The 18,056-nt window shown below is 45.4% G+C and overlaps 1 protein-coding gene across 1 annotated transcript in view; it reads right to left on the bottom strand.

The window, feature by feature from the left end:
* Window positions 1-18,056, bottom strand: part of LOC308089501 (uncharacterized protein) — a gene marked incomplete at both ends in the record, with an annotated part of 277,868 nt that overhangs the window by 7,201 nt on the left and 252,611 nt on the right. The gene's annotated exons all lie outside the window — the stretch shown is intronic.

Here is an 18,056-nt window from a genome sequence, read left to right as displayed (position 1 = left end):
TAGCGGGTTCCACGGCCCTTGCGGGCGGCGCGGTTCCCGTGGATCACAGTGCAAGACTAGAGCGGCCACCGTGGCCGACGGCGGGCCCTGCATTCGGGCAGGCCTGCCGTCCGTGTCCCCAGCGTCCGCACGCTGGTCCATATATCAGGGCTGGGAAAAGTTGCCGAGACTCCCGGGAGAGAATTTCAAAGGAGGGGGCCATGGCAGAGCCCAGGTCCTCGTGGGCTCCACGAGGACTTCCAGGGTGCCAGGCCGCCCTACCACGTCCGACCGGAGGCCTCTCTCGGGCCTGCCGTCGTCCCATCCATCGGCGTCCGCACGCCGGTTCCATATATCCGGGATGGGAAAAGTTGCCGAGACTACCGGGAGAGAATTTCAAAGGAGGGGGCCATGGCAGAGCCCAGGTCCTCGTGGGATCCACGAGAACTTCCAGGATGCCAGGCCGCCCTACCGCGTCCGACCGGAGGCCTCTCTCGGGCCTGCCGTCGTCCCATCCATCGGCGTCCGCACGCCGGTTCCATATATCCGGGATGGGAAAAGTTGCCGAGACTCCCGGGAGAGAATTTCAAAGGAGGGGGCCAGGGCAGAGCCCAGATCCTCGTGGGCTCCACGAGGACCTCCAGGGCGCCCGGCCGTGCCCGACCGGAGGCCTCTCTCTTCCAATAAGCCCGCTGGGAAGAGGCCTCCGATTTCATGGTTCTCTCCCCCCTCGCGGGGAGGGGGGAGAGGGACCCACGGCCACCACCACCGGGCGCCCCGCTCGGGCCACCCGGGCCGAGACGGAGCCTCGCCCCGGGCTTCGCGACGGCCAAGCTCCATAGGTACGTTCTGGAACAAGTCGGCGCCTCGCCCCGGAGACTTTTTCACAGGAGGGAGGCAGGGACGAGCCAGACGCCTCCTGGGCCACGGGGAGGGGACAGGGAGGTACGATGCGGAGATTCAGGAGGAGGGGGCCCGCGCCGCCACCCGAGACGGAGCCTCGTGCTGGGCATCGCGACGGCCAAACTCCATAGGTACGGTCTGGAGCGAGTCGGCGTCTCGCCCGGGAGACTTTTTCAAAGGAGGGAGGCAGGCACGAGCCAGACGCCTCCTGGGCTACGGGCAGGTGACAGGGAGGTATGACGCGGAGATCCAGGACAAGGGACCCCTTGCGGCACCGACACTGCCCCAGGACCATGCCCCGGTTCCGGGCATGGTCCATAGCTACCCGCTGGCACCAGTGGCCACTTTCCCCCCACGCAAAATTTCACGCAGGGGAGAGTCCGTGAGCCCAGAGCTTCCTGGGAGCTCTGGACTCTGAAGAAATCCTGGCTTTTTTCCGAATCCTCCAGGATTTGGGGCCTCTGGCGGCGCCGACACTGCCCCAGGACCATGCCCCGGTTCCGGGCATGGTCCATAGCTACCCGCTGGCACCGGTGGCCACTTTCCCCCCACACGAAATTTCACGCAGGGGAGAGGCTGTGAGCCAAGAGCTTCCTGGGAGCTCTGGACTCTGAAGAAATCCTGGCTTTTTTCCGAATCCTCCAGGATTTGGGGCCTCTCGCGGCGCCGACACTGCCCCAGGACCATGCCCCGGTTCTGGGCATGGTCCATAGCTACCCGCTGACACCAGTGGCCACTTTCCCCCCACGCGAAATTTCACGCAGGGGAGAGGCCAGAGCCCCAGACCTCACGGGGCCTGCAAACACAGTGCGATTTTAACATATTTTCCCGGGTTTTTCGGCCGCAGTTTGCCCAGGCAGCCACCCAGGGACCCGGCGACGCGTGCGCACCCCCGGCCCGGATCCAACAAGCCCTCCTCCGGCGCCGGGCGACCCAGGGTCTGGGAGGTACCGCCCGTTTTGGCCCGAAAAAGAGCAGATCGACAAGCCGAAAGAAGTTGAGATTTTCGGCCGGGGGTCCGCCAGGGGGTCCCCGCGGACCTCTGGAGGCCATACAAACACTCAGCGCGATTTTTTATTTTTTTTTGAGAACCATGATTTTGGGGGTCTCCACCGCCCCATCGCTACCCCAGGAAGGTGCCTCTTCCTGGGCATGGTCCCTACCTACCCGATGGTACAAGTGGCCACTCTCCTCCCATGCGAAATTTCAAGCAGGGGAGAGGCTTCGAGCCCAGAGCTTCTTGGGAGCTCTAGACTTAGAAATATTTTCAACTTTTTCCGAAAGCTCCAGGGTTTTTGGCCCTGTCAGGCATGGGGACGCCCCCGAATATGGTGGACCATGTCCGGACATGGTCCCTGTATACCCTATGGCACAAGTGGCCACTTTCCCCCCCATGCGAAATTTGTCGCATGGGAGAGGGGGGGAGCCCTTGGGCTCCTGGGCTCTCCGGAGCGTTTTTCGGGTTTTTCGGCCGCAGTTGCCCCGGGCGGCATCCATGGGACCCGGGGGGGGCACCGACACGTGCACAGCCCCGGCCCGGATCCAATGAGCCCTCCGCCGGCCCCGGGCGACCCACGGCCCGGTCGGTACCGCCCGTTTTAGCCCGAAAAAGAGCAGATCGTGAAGCCGAAAAAAGTTGAGATTTTCGGCTGGGGGTCCTCCAGGGGGTCCCCGGGGACCTCTGGAGCCCACGCAGACACTTAGAACATTTTTTTTGGAGAACCATGATTTTGGGGGTCTTCGCCGCCCCATCGCTACCCCAGGAAGGTGCCTCTTCCTGGGCATGGTCCCTACCTACCCGATGGTACAAGTGGCCACTCTCCCCCCATGCGAAATTTCAAGCAGGGGAGAGGCCTCGAGCCCAGAGCTTCCTGGGAGCTCTGGACTTAGAAACATTTTCGATTTTTTTTTGAGAACCAGGATTTTGGGCGGTCCGTGGCCCATCGCTGCCCCAGGAAGGTGCCTCTGTCCTGGGCATGATCCCTACCTACGAGATGGCACCAGTCGGCCCTTCTCCCTGGCTCTCCCCTTCACACAGGGCAAGGGCCAGGGAGCCCAGTGCCTCACGGCACAGTGCCGGGTGCACACTCGCCCGCTCTACCCGCCCCGGGAGCCACCGTCCCTGGGTAGGAGGTGGTCCATGGACGCCCGATGGGGACCGGGGACGGTGCCGCCTTGTGGACGCCGGCGGTATTGCGCCCCACGACATCAGGCTTTTACAGGCTTGTGGATCTGCTCTTTTTCCAGCCGTTTTGAGCCCAGATACCAGCGCCACGCACCCGTGTGTGTGTGTGTGTGTGTGTGTGAAGTCTGTTTCCTTTCAAAGCGATGTGCATTTCAAAATAAGAGGTTTTTTAAATCTATACTTGAAATGTGTTATAATTCAACACGTTTTATTTTGAAATACTACTGGAAATAGAAGTAGCCAGGTAGCCTAGTTGAAACTACTTCACACGCAATTTTTTCCTGGAGCCCCCCCCCCCCCACACACACACACATTGTGTGGTCAACGCTACTTCCTGTAACCCTTGTAACCATAGATGGAAAGCCTATTGGCTGTGTTCAGAGCCATGTGCGTGTGTTGACAAACACACCCACGGCTCAGCCCTGGCTGGTGTGATGCATTCAAGTGCCGTAAGACTTATGGACGATTTAGGAAAACAGTGCTAAACCTCATAAGCGATTATTAAAAAAAAAAAACTCTGAAGAGCGTTCCCACACCGTTCCCACGCAACGGTTGCTATGGGAACGCCGTTCCCAAGCGTGCAACGCCATTTCCACCACTGCTTATGACCCTGAGGTGTGCGGTGCCTAATGACAATCTCTCTGATTGTCATAACTCTCGGTGTCTCTCTGGACTCTCCCATCTGAAATATATCCATGTCCATGTGCTTTGCAGTGGCAGTGCTTTAAACGGTGATATGTCCAGCTTTGTGGATTCAGTTGGATGGTCAAAGCTGTCATCCTGTAATGGTCTCCTTGTGTTCCACCACACTGCTCACCCCCAGTCCCTGAGGACACTCAGTGGACATCATATTCACACCGTGTCAACATGGCTGCTGTGTGAATGTGGTCTTTGTTACAGAGGGAGTGCTGAGCAGAGAGACAGCTCTCTCTCTGCGCAGAGCTGTGCAGAGATCACTCTCTCTCTCTCTCTCTCTCTCTCTCTCTCTCTCTCTCTCTGTGTGTGTGTGTGTGTGTGTGTGTGTGTGTGTGTGTGTGTGTGTGTGTGTGTGTGTGTGTGTGTGTGTGTGTGTGTGTGTGTGTGTGTGTGTGTGTGTGTGTGTGTGTGTGTGTGTGTGTGTGTGCGCGTTTGTGTGTTTGTGTGTGTGTGTCAGTGGTGTAAAGTAACTAAGTACATTTACTCAAGTACTGTACTCAAGTACAATTTTGAGGTATTTTTACTTTACTGGAGTATTTCCAATTTTCAGTACTTTTACTTCTACTCCACTACATCTCAGAGGAAAACATTGTACTTTTACTCCACTACAATTATTTGACAACTGAGTTACTAGTTACTTTATTGATATAAACTATTATATTATAAAAACTACATTAACCACTTTAGCCTTTTTTAATACATTTTATACGGTTGTGTGTGTGTGTGTGTGTGTGTGTGTGTGTGTGTGTGTGTGTGTGTGTGTGTGTGTGTGTGTGTGTGTGTGTGTGTGTGTGTGAGTGTGTGTCTAGTTTTTGGTGTACTACAGCTTTTGGCAGTCACACAGATAAAAGCAGAGGACAAAAGACAGGAGAGGTTGCCAGCAAAATTTTAAAGAAGCATACTTTCTGTCTACAACTCTTGGCAATGCTACTACAATAGTTTTCTGTTCCAGTTTTCTGACAAGATCTTCCATAAAAGAACTGAACGTACACAGCGGAATCCTCTGGGTAGGTTTAACTAGGAGAATGACCTTGCAGATCAGAAACTCACATAGTGCTCTGATTGCACTAACCATTTCAGTAACCATTTCAACCTCCTAGCAACCATTTCCCTCTCCTCATCTATTCCACCAGTCATATTCAACCAGGTTCTGTGTAACTAGTGGACTGGGTCTGTATCTCCTCACAGGCAGGTCATTATTGAATGAAACAGAGTCAACGGCGCCGCTGGGGCAGATTAACATCACATCACTCTCTCTCTCTCCATCTCCTCACAGCGTGTCTATTGTCACAACTGAAGGATTGAAATTTCTCATTTCAGTTCATCTGCCCGAGGGGTGTTAATCTAACGCATTACAGAGCTGTCACTTTCCTTCAACATGATAAAGATGTTTGAGAGACGAGGCTTCTCCTCGTTTCTCTTCTCCTTCAGACGGCACTTCATGGTTATGTTACCTCTATTTGGGCCCAGAACCCAGAACAGATATTTCAGATGGCGAGTGAGATTTCACAGAGCAGACAAGTTGACGCCCGTTCTGAAATATGCCAGTGGTGGTAAAAATATACTCAAATTTTTTACTTAAGTAAAAGTATCAATACTGCAGTATATATTGTAGATCTAGATTGTAGATTGTACTGTAGCACTGCTACAAGTAAAAGTCCGGAATTCAAAATGTACTTGAGTAAAAGTACAAAAGTATTGACATCAAAATGGACTTAAAGTACCAAAAGTAAAAGCCCTCATTATGCAGAATGTCCCATTTTAAGTTCTCAAATGTATAAAAATATTTTGAAAATAGCAGATCTACAAGCGACACATTGTGAGTTTGTAGATCGGCTATTTTCAGATGGCCAAAATGTATATAGGGCTGAAGTGGTTAATGTATGTTTTGTAATAATAATCAAACTCTACAAAGTAACTAGTAACTAAAGTTTTCAACTGGTGCTCTAGGTGGAAGAAACAAATGTGCTTTTCAAGTCTCTTTCAGGACCAAAGTATTGTTTTTAATTAAACACCTTGGTCTTTGATAACAATAATGTACCACTGCCAGACAACGAGAACATGTCCACCATCTCAATTATGTCTCCATTATGTTTTCCATCTTCTGTTACAGAATTCAGTTAGTTTAAATAGTTTTTATTTATTTTTGTGGTTTATGCCAATTACCAGTAACTATGGGAACAGTCTGGGGCCGGGTCATACCAAAAACTATAAAAATGGGACCCAATGCCTCCTTGCTTGGCACTCAGCATCAAGTGTTGGATTGGGGGTAGGTCGACCTTCGACGTACTAGCGTCATGTCCAGGGGGTGTACCAGTGGTGTAAAGTAACTAAGCACATGTACTCAAGTACTGTACTTAAGTACACATGTGAGGAATCTTTACTTTACTGGAGTATTTTTCAGTAGTTTTACTTCTACTCCACTACATCTCTGAAACAAATATTGTACTTTAACTCCACTACAATCATTTGCAAACTTTAGTTACTAGTTACTTTGCAGATATTAATTATGATATTATAAAACAGACATTAACCACTTCAGCCCTATTTTATACACAGGCTATTATTACAGAGCTTGTAGATCTGCTATTTTCAAACATTTTTGTACTTTTACTTTTGGTACTTTAAGTATATTTTGATGCCAATACTTTTGTACTTTTACTCAAGTACATTTTAAATATTGGACATTTACTTGTAACAGAGTATTTTTGCATTGTGGTATTGATACTTTTACTTAAGTAAAACATTTGAGTACTTTTTCCACCACTGGTACCTGTGCATCATGGCTGCGGGATGTACTAATAATGGCTCGGGAACCATTGGTTCCCAAGGCTACCTATTTACTTACATGGGAACAACACTACACATAACAAACAACACTGTTAGAGAAATTCTACATGAAGACCTTAAGGAAGTATGAATAATATCAATAGCAATGCAAAGTAGGCAATCAGATGGGCTGTCCATTATTGAATCATGTATGCTCTGACGAAGTCTGATATAGTGCCAATGCTCAGAATAAAGTGAAACAATGCAATCTCTTCAATCAGTCACAAGTAATTTGATTACCATTTGAATGTGCATACACCATGTAATAAGCGTGATAACAATGAGTAATCATCACTCACTGGAATACTGAGTAATTGAGTGATTAGTCCATTCATCTTAACTGTGCTCATTTGAAGATCTAAGCATGCTAATTCCCTTCCCTTTGGGTTCCAATTGCAGCCATGGGGGACAAAGTCACACTCCCTGCTGTTTCACCAGCTTAATGTCACAGTCTTTCCTCTTGGTGCCACATGACTGCGTTTGTCAAGCTCAATGTCATCACAGACAATTCCAGATAAGTTGTCAGGATCAGTGCCTCATCTGTGTGGATAAATTATATTAGGTTCCTTTCTCTGTACTTCTCTGTTTCTGTTTCTGTCTTTATAGCATTAGACAAAAAACATCACGAGAAGAAACACTATATTGTCGCTCTCAGTTGGAAACCTTGTATTATATTTTAGGAATTGAAAAACTAACCTTGTGTTCCAACGGAAGCAGTGAACTGCTCTGCTATTGTTTGACAGCTTTGTTAGACTGTTCAAGGGGGGAGGAAATGTCTTCATTTGACGTGTGTGTGTGTGTGTGTGTGTGTGTGTGTGTGTGTGTGTGTGTGTGTGCGTGCGTGTGCGTGTGTGTGTGTGTGTGTGTGTGTGTGTGTGTGTGTGCGCACACGTAATCGTTAGCCTCATATGACCCTGGTCTCTACCCTCAATTATTTTGAACATAATAAATAAAAAAATATAGTTACATATTTTCATACATACTGGAACATATATGCTGTTTGTAATGTCCTTACATCATCATACATCCTACCTCCTTGTCATACATCATCATTGGACAAGGAAACAAACCTGGGGTGACAGGGCCTTCTCGGTGGCCGCCCCCTCCCTATGGAACTCACTCCCAGCACACAAAGCTGCCCCCACCCTCGCCACGTTTAAACCAAACACATAGCTGCTGTCCATGGTTCTGAAGTAACTGTAGCTGCTGTCCATGGTTCTGAAGTAACTGTAGCTGCTGTCCATGGTTCTGAAGTAACTGTAGCTGCTGTCCATGGTTCTGAAGTAACTCTAGCTGCTGTTCATGGTTCTGAAGTAACTGTAGCTGGTGTCCATGATTCTGAAGTTACTGTACCAACTGTCCATGGTTCTGAAGTAACTTTAGCTGCTGTTCATGGTTCTGAAGTAACTCTAGAACTGTCCATGGTTCTGAAGTAACTGTAGATGCTGTCCATGGTTCTGAAGTAACTGTAGCTGCTATTCATAGTTCACAAGTCACTGTGGCCCTAGACTGAAAGAACGAGCCCAATCGATGGTCTTGAAGGGCGGATCCAAACCCAGCCGCAGGGATTCCTGCGGCGCTTCCTATTGCTTCACCAATCTCTCTCTCTCTCTGGATAGCGGGAGAGAGACAGACACACATGTATTATACTGCATGTTCCTGCTCTCTCGCTCGCTCTTCCACTTCTCATTCACATTAAGCCCGGGAGCATCTCGGGAAAATCTGTGCAAATCTTTGAATATATATATTTAAAAAAAATAAAGTGAATTTTTTGTACTCAAATCTTTGCTTCTGGGGGGTTCTAAAACGTCTTCTAAATCCTGTTATAATATCGGTGGTTCGCAACCTTTTTTCATGTCAAGGACCCCCAGAAGCAAATATTTGATTTTAAAATGCATATCAAAATATTTGCAAACATTTTCACGATTTTTCTAAAATAGCAGATCTACAAGCTCATAGTGCGGTACTCGGTGCCACGCTACGAGCCTGTAGATGTGCTATTTTTGAATAGCTCAAAGAAGTCTAAAAATGACACACAGATGCGTTCCCGGTCTTAGTGGGCTAAGTGTAGAGTCCCATGCATCAGCTGGGAAAGCGGCCTTGTATAGCATCCTGCCAGCCTCTCAGCTCACCGGGGCATCGACTCCGATGTCATCCAGCATAGCGCTGCTTTCAGCCTGCCTTTCAACATGTCCTGTCCATCACATTCCATTTCAATGGGGAAGGTGTAGAAATGTCAGACTGTGCAAAGTGCATTCTGCACATCCTGCAGTCCTGCACACCTTTGGAAGCCTGAACCCTGCTTTTCTGCTTCATGTCATCTTCCTTATTTCAATGAGAGAGGGGCGGCCATAGCTGAGTGGTTAGTGAGCCCGCCTAGGGAGCCAGAGGCCCTGGTTGCCCCGGGTTCGATTCCAGGCCAGGTCAGCATATGTGTCGATGAAATGAAATTTGTCCCTGAGCAAGACTCTTAACCCCTAATTGCTCACAGGTTCTCATTGGAAACAAGACCGCAAGGATTTTCGACCTGTTAAAAGGAATTATCCTTAATGTGTTTCTAAGCTATATATTCTCTCCTTTATTTATGTTTCTAAACTATACACACACGCGTCGCAGATCCGACTGATATGCCCATAAATGGAGATATCTGTATATGTCAGTCCTTGTCCCCTTAAATGAAATTGTATACACCAGGGTTCAGGAGTGGAGACCATCCTCTGCTTATCACGGCCATTCCCCGTTCTCAATCGCTTACCGCCTCCACTCATTAGCCACTCCCCATTCACAATCACCCGTATCCACTACACCAGCCTGAACTCACCACAGCCAATCCTTGTTGCAATCATGTTGCATGCCGTAATGTTGTACTTTCTGTAAAACTAAGACATCAAGATAGATACTCTAGAACGAACATGTCAAATACGTTTGTGTTACTACTATGGTTAACCAGTCTGAAGAGTGTTTGTATGGAATAGTAGTCAACGCGCTGTGTCACTTTGAATGGCAGCGTGCCTCCTCTAAAATGACGGCCGCGATACAGGTCGCTCCAACAAACTGCAGCGGCCAATGAGGTATCTAGGTTTCTATATCTATGGTGCTCTACCTCTGTCCCACTGTCTCTACCCGTTGAGGTGCTTACCTGACAGGCGGTTGGTTGCCTAGCGACACAATACAAACGTTAGGGCAGTCAAATTAATGTGTTGATAAAAAATAAAAATGCATTTCACACCAAGGACATCAACTCATGTTAATAATGACTTATCACGTTGCTAGTTGCTAGTAGAGAGTTGCCAAATGACACTGTGGACAAAACGAAGTAATGTGTACAGTTTGAAAAGCTGAGAGGCATGCGTGAGGTTTTCAAATAGCCAGTCTATCAAAGTAAAGTACTCGAGTAAAAACTTACTTTCCACCACTGCTGGTACTGCATGTGTTTTACTCAGTGGTGGAAAAAGTACTCAAATGTTTTACTTAAGTAAAAGTATCAATATTGCAACGTAGAAGTACTCTGTTACAAGTAAAAGTCCGGAATTCAAAATGTACTTCAGTAAAAGTACAAAAGTATTGGTATCAAAATGTACTTAAAGTAACCATTGAAAATAGCCTAGGTATAAAATAGGGCTAAAGGGGTTAATGTTTGTTTTATAATGTAATCATTTATATCTGCAAAGTAACTAGTAACTAAAGTTTTCAAATAATTGTAGTGGAGTAAAAGTACAATATTTGCCTCTGAGATGTAGTGGAGTAGAAGTAAAAGTATAGACAATTGGAAATAGTCCAGGAAAGTAAAAGTACCTCAACATTGTACTTAAGTACAGTACTTGAGTAAATGTACTGTACTTAGTTACTTTTCACCACTGCCTGGAGGTGTAATATACAATACCTGTTCTCCTTTACTTTACACCACCGGTTTTACTACAATCTACTGTCAGGATCCGAAGCTCTGATGCTGCTGCTGTCACTTCTTGATGCATTAGAAACATTTGATGCAAACGTGTAGGAAGTTACCGTAGGAACAGCTCAGAGCATTGTCCTGGCATCACAATCTGTCACATTCTCAACACAGTGTTTTAAGATCCTTTCATCAGCTCTGAGCAATGACATATACAGATGATACTCTCTCTCTCTCTCTCTCTCTCTCTCTCACCAATTGTTCTCGTGGGCTCCATGAAAGTAAATACAAAATAAGAATTAGCTTGTTGGGGGAGCTGCATGCATACATTTATGGGATTGTTCCCATTTCAAATGGGTTTATCATTCATGAAATTGCAGATAATGGGAATCTGTCAATGGCTTTATGCTCAAACTGTGTTTCCCAGAGACAGAGTAGAGCAAGAGGCAGCCATGGAGAAGAGGAGTATAAAAGATGTAATGACATTTATGCCCCATGTCTGCCCTGCCATTATGCAGCCATTACACCATGACGTTTACATCATACACAAGGAGGAGAACACAGAGGCTAAATACTTTCCAAAATACACGTCCTTCGAGAGAGAGAAGTGCCACTAGATCTAGGGAGAGGTATGGTTGAGAACCATTTCTATGACAACTGCCACATAAGTCCAATGAATGCATAAATCACCATACTGTACCTTATATTAGAAGTCCAAAACAGGTAGGCTTACGTTTCAGAATGCACACACACACGCACGCGCGCGCACGCACACACACACACACACACACACACACACACACACACACACACACACACACACACACACACACACACACACACACACACACACACACACACACACACACATACACATTATTATTTAAACCTGCATACACACAATGTCAGACTCATGAGCATAAGAAGGCTCTTTTTTCCATTTCCTATCATAAGTAAGACGCGCGAACGCGGGAAGCGAATGCAGCTCGAAAATATTGTGTATTTACGGACTTGTAATCCGTGTTATTTCACCGTGATGGGGAGAGCGTAGAGAGAAAGTCACGTGACTGCCTCCGCCTCGTATTGAAGTTAATGGGGGGGATATGGTTCTCCTATGCACGGAGTTTCAGAGTTCCTAGTCATCTATGCACGGAATTGCCGTTTGTCAATCCGTGCTATTTCACCGTGCGGGGCGATCGGGTTGATTTCATAGTAAGCTGATCAGCTATTTTCAGCATGCAACCAAGTGTAAAATCAGCCATTACGACGCCATCAAAGCCTGCCAGAATACATTTTAGTCGACTAAATCAACTGTAGATTTATTCGACTAAAGATTAAAAAGACTATGACTAAAACGGAATCAACATTTACTGCCAACACTAGTACAGAGAAACCAGCAACTCCAGTCTACAGTGACACTCTGTTCAGCCTCACTCTATAGCTGATCTACAAGCTCACAATGCATCCTATTGCTAGTTCAACGGTTTCTGAAAATGTTTTACCTTTATTGTCTCCGCCAGGCCGAGGTATGTTATACCCTCTGTCCGTCCGTCCGTCCGTCCTTCCGTGTGTGTGTGTGTGTGTGTCCTGTCCGTGTGTTACCAGCTAATCTCCGGCACCGTTGGCCCGGTCGCTGCGAAACTGTGCACACCCACTCCCTGGATGCCAATTCAGAACCTCTGCCCCACATTTTTCACATGGGCCTGTCATAGCGCCACCAGGAGGCCGATTTGTGCAAAACTCATTTTTTCCCATTACACCTACAGCTTTTAACCAAACGTCATGCAAATCGGTACACAGTATCTCTATAGTCATGTGATCAACCCGGATCTGTCCGATTTCCCATATTGCATCCTCATTGGCTAAGGTTGCCTTCCAAAGTTTGCAAGATTGGTCCGTTTTGAACAAACTGCCTCCAATCATGAACGCAGCTTGCCATTTCCATAAAATTGCACACGCACATTCCCACTAGGCCGAGGAAGAAATGCCACTTGAACATTTTCAAATCAGCCTCATGGTGGCGCTATAACTGGCCGATTTGCATTTTCAACTATAACTGCACCGATCTGCGTGAAACTTTGCACGCACACTCCCTAGAGGCCAAGGAAAAACATCTGGACTGCATTTTTCACATCTGCTTTTTACAGCGCCACCAGGAGGCCGACTTATGTAAAATGCATTTTTGGAGATTATTCCTTCAGATTCTGTCCAAAAAACACGCAAATTGGTACACTGCATCTCCATAGTCATGTGATTCTGATGGATCTGTCCGATATTTCATATTCCATCCTATTTGGCTTACAGTGGCTTCCACAGTTTGCAGGATTGGTCCGTTTTGAACAAAATGCCTCAAAACATGAACGCAGTGTGCAATTTCCGTGAAATTTTGCATGCAGATTCCCACTAGGCCGAGGAAGAAATGCCCCCCTTTTCACATTCACATTGGCCTGTTATAGCGCCACCAGCAGGTCTAATTTAGCAAAACACATTTTTGGACAAAATGCCTCAAATCATGAATGCAGTGTCCGATTGAAAGGCCTAAGAAGAAATGCCACTCTTTTCACATTGGCCTATTATAGCGCCACCAGGAGGCCACAATAACCTACCTGACCTGGCGGAGACCTGTGCTCCGAGGAGCACTTTTTCTAGTTTTGTTATTATATTATATTATATAATTATATATTATTTTGTATATATGTTTTACTTCTCTAATTAATTTATTTACGTAGGGCATTTACTTGTAACAGAATATTTTTATATTGTGGGATTACCAGTGGTGTAAAGTAACTAAGTACATATACTCAAGTACAATGTTGAGCTACTTTTACTTTACTGGAGTATTTCCAATTATCTATACTTTTACTTCTACTCCACTACATCTCAGAGGCAAATATTGTACTTTTACTCCACTATAATTATTTGAAAACTTTAGTTACTAGTTAATGTGCAGATATAAATTCTTACATTATAAGAAATACATTAACCACTTTAGCCTTATTGTGTACCTAGGCTATTTGGAAATACCCGATCTACAAGCTCACCACGCGTTGCGATGCGACGTGTTGTGCCTACACATACGTCATGTCCTACTAAGAGCGAATAGGAGAAGTGGATCAACGTCACGTAATGCCTTTGTTTAGCCCAAAATAAACGTCAGCTGTTCCAAAACCGGGCCAAACAAAGGTGCTTATTGGTCAAAAACCCAGAAGTGTGTCTCAAAGAATAATAATGCACCTCTTCTCTCGTTCAGCATTCCCTCTGCCCCACCTCACTAATAAGCATTAGTGAGGACCAAATGATGATGATCAAGATAGGTTGAAAATGGGTGAAGTGCTCCTTTAAGAGCACATCTCGAGAATTGCCCTTATAAAATGCTTGTGTAAAATGTTGCTCTCTCTCTCTTTTAGATAACATCTAAATGTGTATAAAGCAGTAATCTGTGTAACCAGGAGCAGTTTAGCCTCAATGATCTTCCTGCCACCTTCCTTATACATGTTTTCATCCAAACACTGTCATGTTGCCTAGCAACAGACGGAGCAAAAACACTTGGAAGCATCCAGTCGGAACGTCTGTGGGTTCATTATATTGTCACCAGGGGGGGTGTGGCACTTTACACTAATGGAACAGCCCCCCCCCCCCCGATGAGGAGAGGAGCCCCCCTGAACACCCATGGAGAATGTTGTGTTCATAGTATTTATTTATTTATTTAACCCATTCAATCTGGGAACGCATCTGTGTCATTTTAGCTTTCTTTGGCCATTCAAACATAGCCATTTTTGAACAATCGTGATCATTTTTGCAAATCTTTGAATATATATTTTTGAAGTGAACATTTGTAACTCAAATCTTGGACAAATGACACACATGAACAAATGACATCATCAACTTGCGACGGCCACAGAGACCCTCATGGTTTCTTGAGAGGGTTCCAAATGAGTTCCAAATGGCCCCTTACGGGTGTGTAACTCTGAGAGAGTACAAAGACCCTCATGGTTTCTTGAGAGGGTTCCAATTGGGTTCCAAATGGCCCCTTACGGGTGTGTAACTCTGAGAGAGTACAAATGGAACCAAATGTTATGGGGGTCCTCGAAATTAAAAAGTTTGAGAACCACTGTGCTACACTAAATGGAGCAGAGCCTTCATTATAGCATCATTGGTAACGCCTGTGAAGGAAGTAAGGAAGAGGCCCAATTTCTTTCCAATATGGCTGCTGTCTGTGCATAGAGCCTATTAGCATTTCACAAGGTCTTTGTCGATCACTCTGCACTTTCTTACACTCCACAGTCCACACAGAACTCAAATGATAATCCCTCTGCAATATTTGACCTTGTGGATAAGAGCAGCAGCTTGAAGGTCACGCTGCACCTGCACCTTCTTCCAGAAGTGAACATCTGGCAGAGGAGAGGATGACCTACAGAGGTCAACATGAAACTAATGTTTTACTAGAGGAGGGAGGGTGATGGATGAGTCCGAATTTCATCATCTCCAGGAGGTCATCAACATCCCACACGAGTGGTGTAAAGTAACTAAGTACATTTACTTACTGTACTTCATTTTGAGGTATTTGTACTTTACTTGGGTATTTCCAATTTCCAATACTTTTACTTCTACTCCACTACACCTCAAAGGCAAATATTGTACTTTTACTCCACTACAATTATTTGAAAACTTTAGTTACTTTACTTTGTAGATTTTGAGTATTATTACAAAACACACATTAACCACTTCAGCCCTGTATACATTTCGGCCATTTGAAAATAGCCGATCTACAAGCTCCCAATGCGTCGCGATGCGACACATTGTGAGCTTGAAGATCTGTTATTTTCAAAAGATGTGTATACACTTGAAAACTTTAAATGGGACATTCTGCACAATGAGTAGCCTACTTTAACTTTTGGTACTTTAGGTACATTTTGATGCCAATACTTTTATACTTTTACTCAAGTACAATTCCGGACTTTTCCTTGTAACAGAGTATTTCTACATTGCAGTCTTGATACTTTTACTTAAGTAAAACATGTGAGTACTTTTTCCATCACTGTCCCACACTAATTCATATTGCTATCATCTTCCTCGCCCATGGAGCAGCTGGAGCCATGACCGCTGACATCTACAACTGACCTGTAATGCAATTAATCTCTCCTCTGTTTATTGTGGAATACTTTATGGGAACAGATGAGAAAGACTGCTTCATGCAATTATATACAGTAAAATACTGTTTATTGTTGTCAACTGTCAACTTCCAAAATATACACTAACAACATTTGTATTGAAATTTTTTAGGGCGCTCGGGTGGCGCAGTGGTAAAGTCCCTACCCACCACGGAGGTTGTGGGTTCAAATCCACCATGATACATGGTGTAGACACTGGGTGATATCGAGGGTGATATCGGTCACTCATTGCATGTACTGCTACGGGCTGGGGCGGAACCTGTCAGCGGGGAGTGTTGGGTGGGAGGAGTAGGACAAAGGCTCTACGTCCTCCTGGTGGGGGCTCCTCACTGACAGGTGAGTCAGTAGGATACAACAGCAGTGACAACACAGAAATGTGTGTGGGGAGGAATTAATTGGCATAACGACTAAATATGGGAGAAAAAGGGGTATAAAAAATGATTGGTTACTCTTTTTTTTTTCTTTTTTTTTAAGAAAACAAAATATCTATACAGTACATTTAGTATAATACATATTTTATATATTATACATAGTATGTATTGTTTGAAACATGCATGATGGATCTCCACCTCATAGGATATATTTGCATGCTTTTTGTCTCAGCCGTCCATACATGTACACTTTGCCTTCCTCACAATAACCTTGTTCAATATGAACCATCTCTGTGTTGGCAAGCTGGAACAAAACCAGTGTAATCTATGCATGCATGCATCTGCTACTGTAGGCCTCTAATACTCATTAGTGATTTGATACACAACAGTGAACAGTGAACAGTGTCAGTGGTGGAAAAAGTACTCACATTTTCTACTTAAGCAAAAGTATCAATACTGCAATATAAAAATACTCTGTTACAACTAAAAGGCCTGTGTTCAAAATGTTACTTGAGTAAAAGTACAAAAGTATTGGCATCAAAATATACTTAAATTACTAAAAGTAAAAGTACTAAAAGGTTTGAAAATATCAGATCTGCAAGCTCACAACGCGTTGCGACGCGACGCGTTGTGAGCTTGTAGATCTGCTATTTTCAAACGGCCTATGTATAAAACAGGGCTAAAGTGGTTAATGTATGTTTTATAATATAACTAAAGTTTTCAAATAATTGTAATGGAGTAAAAGTACAATATTTGCATCTGAGACGTAGTGGAGTAGAAGTTAAAGTATTGAACATGGAAATACCCCAGTAAAGTAAAGAATACCTCAATATTGTTAAGTACAGTACTTGAGTAAATGTACTTAGTTACTGGTGTAAACATGCTGCGTGTGTGTGTGCGTGTGCGCGTGTGTGCGTGCGTGCGTGTGTGTGACTGCTTTGGTCTCCTGCCTCTTGCACACATTTGTCGTTGTAATTGATTCTGGGACGTTTTGCTGACCGTCTTCCTTTGTGTGGTGTGTGGGATTTTCAGCCTTGAATGAAACACTAATGAAAAAAAAAGAATTAAATGGAAACAAACTAAAGCTGGAAGTGGAATAATGCAGTCTCTATATCGGGGTAAAGTTATTGTGCATCGAGCTGTTGTCTTCTCCAATTAGACAGTGGTGGGAAGTAACTATGCACATTTACTCAAGTAGGAGTATTTCCAATTGTCTATACTTTTACTTCTACTCCAATACATCTCAGAGGCAAATATTTTGCTTTTACTCCACTACAATTACTTGATGACTTTAGCTACTAGTTACTTTGCAGAAATATTTGGCAACTTGGCGTCGGGAAGCGTTCTATATAGTCGTCCAGTCGGTTAGGGGTCCGTCGGGTGGTCCCTCGGGACCTTTTTGGCCGACCCAGAGCCGACCGAACATGTTCAGTCGTTTGGTCGACTGGTAGAGCCATGGGGTGGTGAAGCGGGGGGAGGGAGGGGGGTGAAGGCTCTGTAGAGCACCCTGATTGGCTGTTTAGCTTGTTTGGTCAGACAAATCAGAGCACAAGTAGAGAAACGGAAGTGAGCCAACGAGAGAGAAGAAAAGACAACACAGGGAGTTGCTATGGTCATGTGTCTAGCAATAGCAAAACAATGGCGACGACGTGGACTGAGGAGGCGGAGGAGAACTTTATAGAACTGGTGGAGGAGAGGAGGCCACTGTATGATATCACAGACACTTCATATTCCAACCGAATAGTGAAGTCGAGGCTCTGGAGGGAGATCGAGGCAGAACTTCACCTCACAGGTAAGCTGTCTATTTGCCGTTTTGTTTATCCAGTGCTGCTGTTGCTATGAGCTACGAAGCCCGTCACTTCTCGCCTTCGAGAAGTGACGGGTTATCACGATAAATAATAATATACATACGAATTGACGGCTTGTATTAAAGCCCAACACTGCTGTGGATGGACAGAACTATCCATGTGTGCGTTTTGTACCGTATTAAAATAGCCTACACATAGGTCTACTCTAGCATCATTGGCTAG

This window comes from Gymnoscopelus braueri, assembly GCF_963280865.1.
Source record: "Gymnoscopelus braueri genome assembly, chromosome: 1".
Taxonomy (NCBI): domain Eukaryota; kingdom Metazoa; phylum Chordata; class Actinopteri; order Myctophiformes; family Myctophidae; genus Gymnoscopelus; species Gymnoscopelus braueri.
Note: the sequence above shows the minus strand (reverse complement) of the source record. Positions and strands in the feature narration are given on the sequence as shown.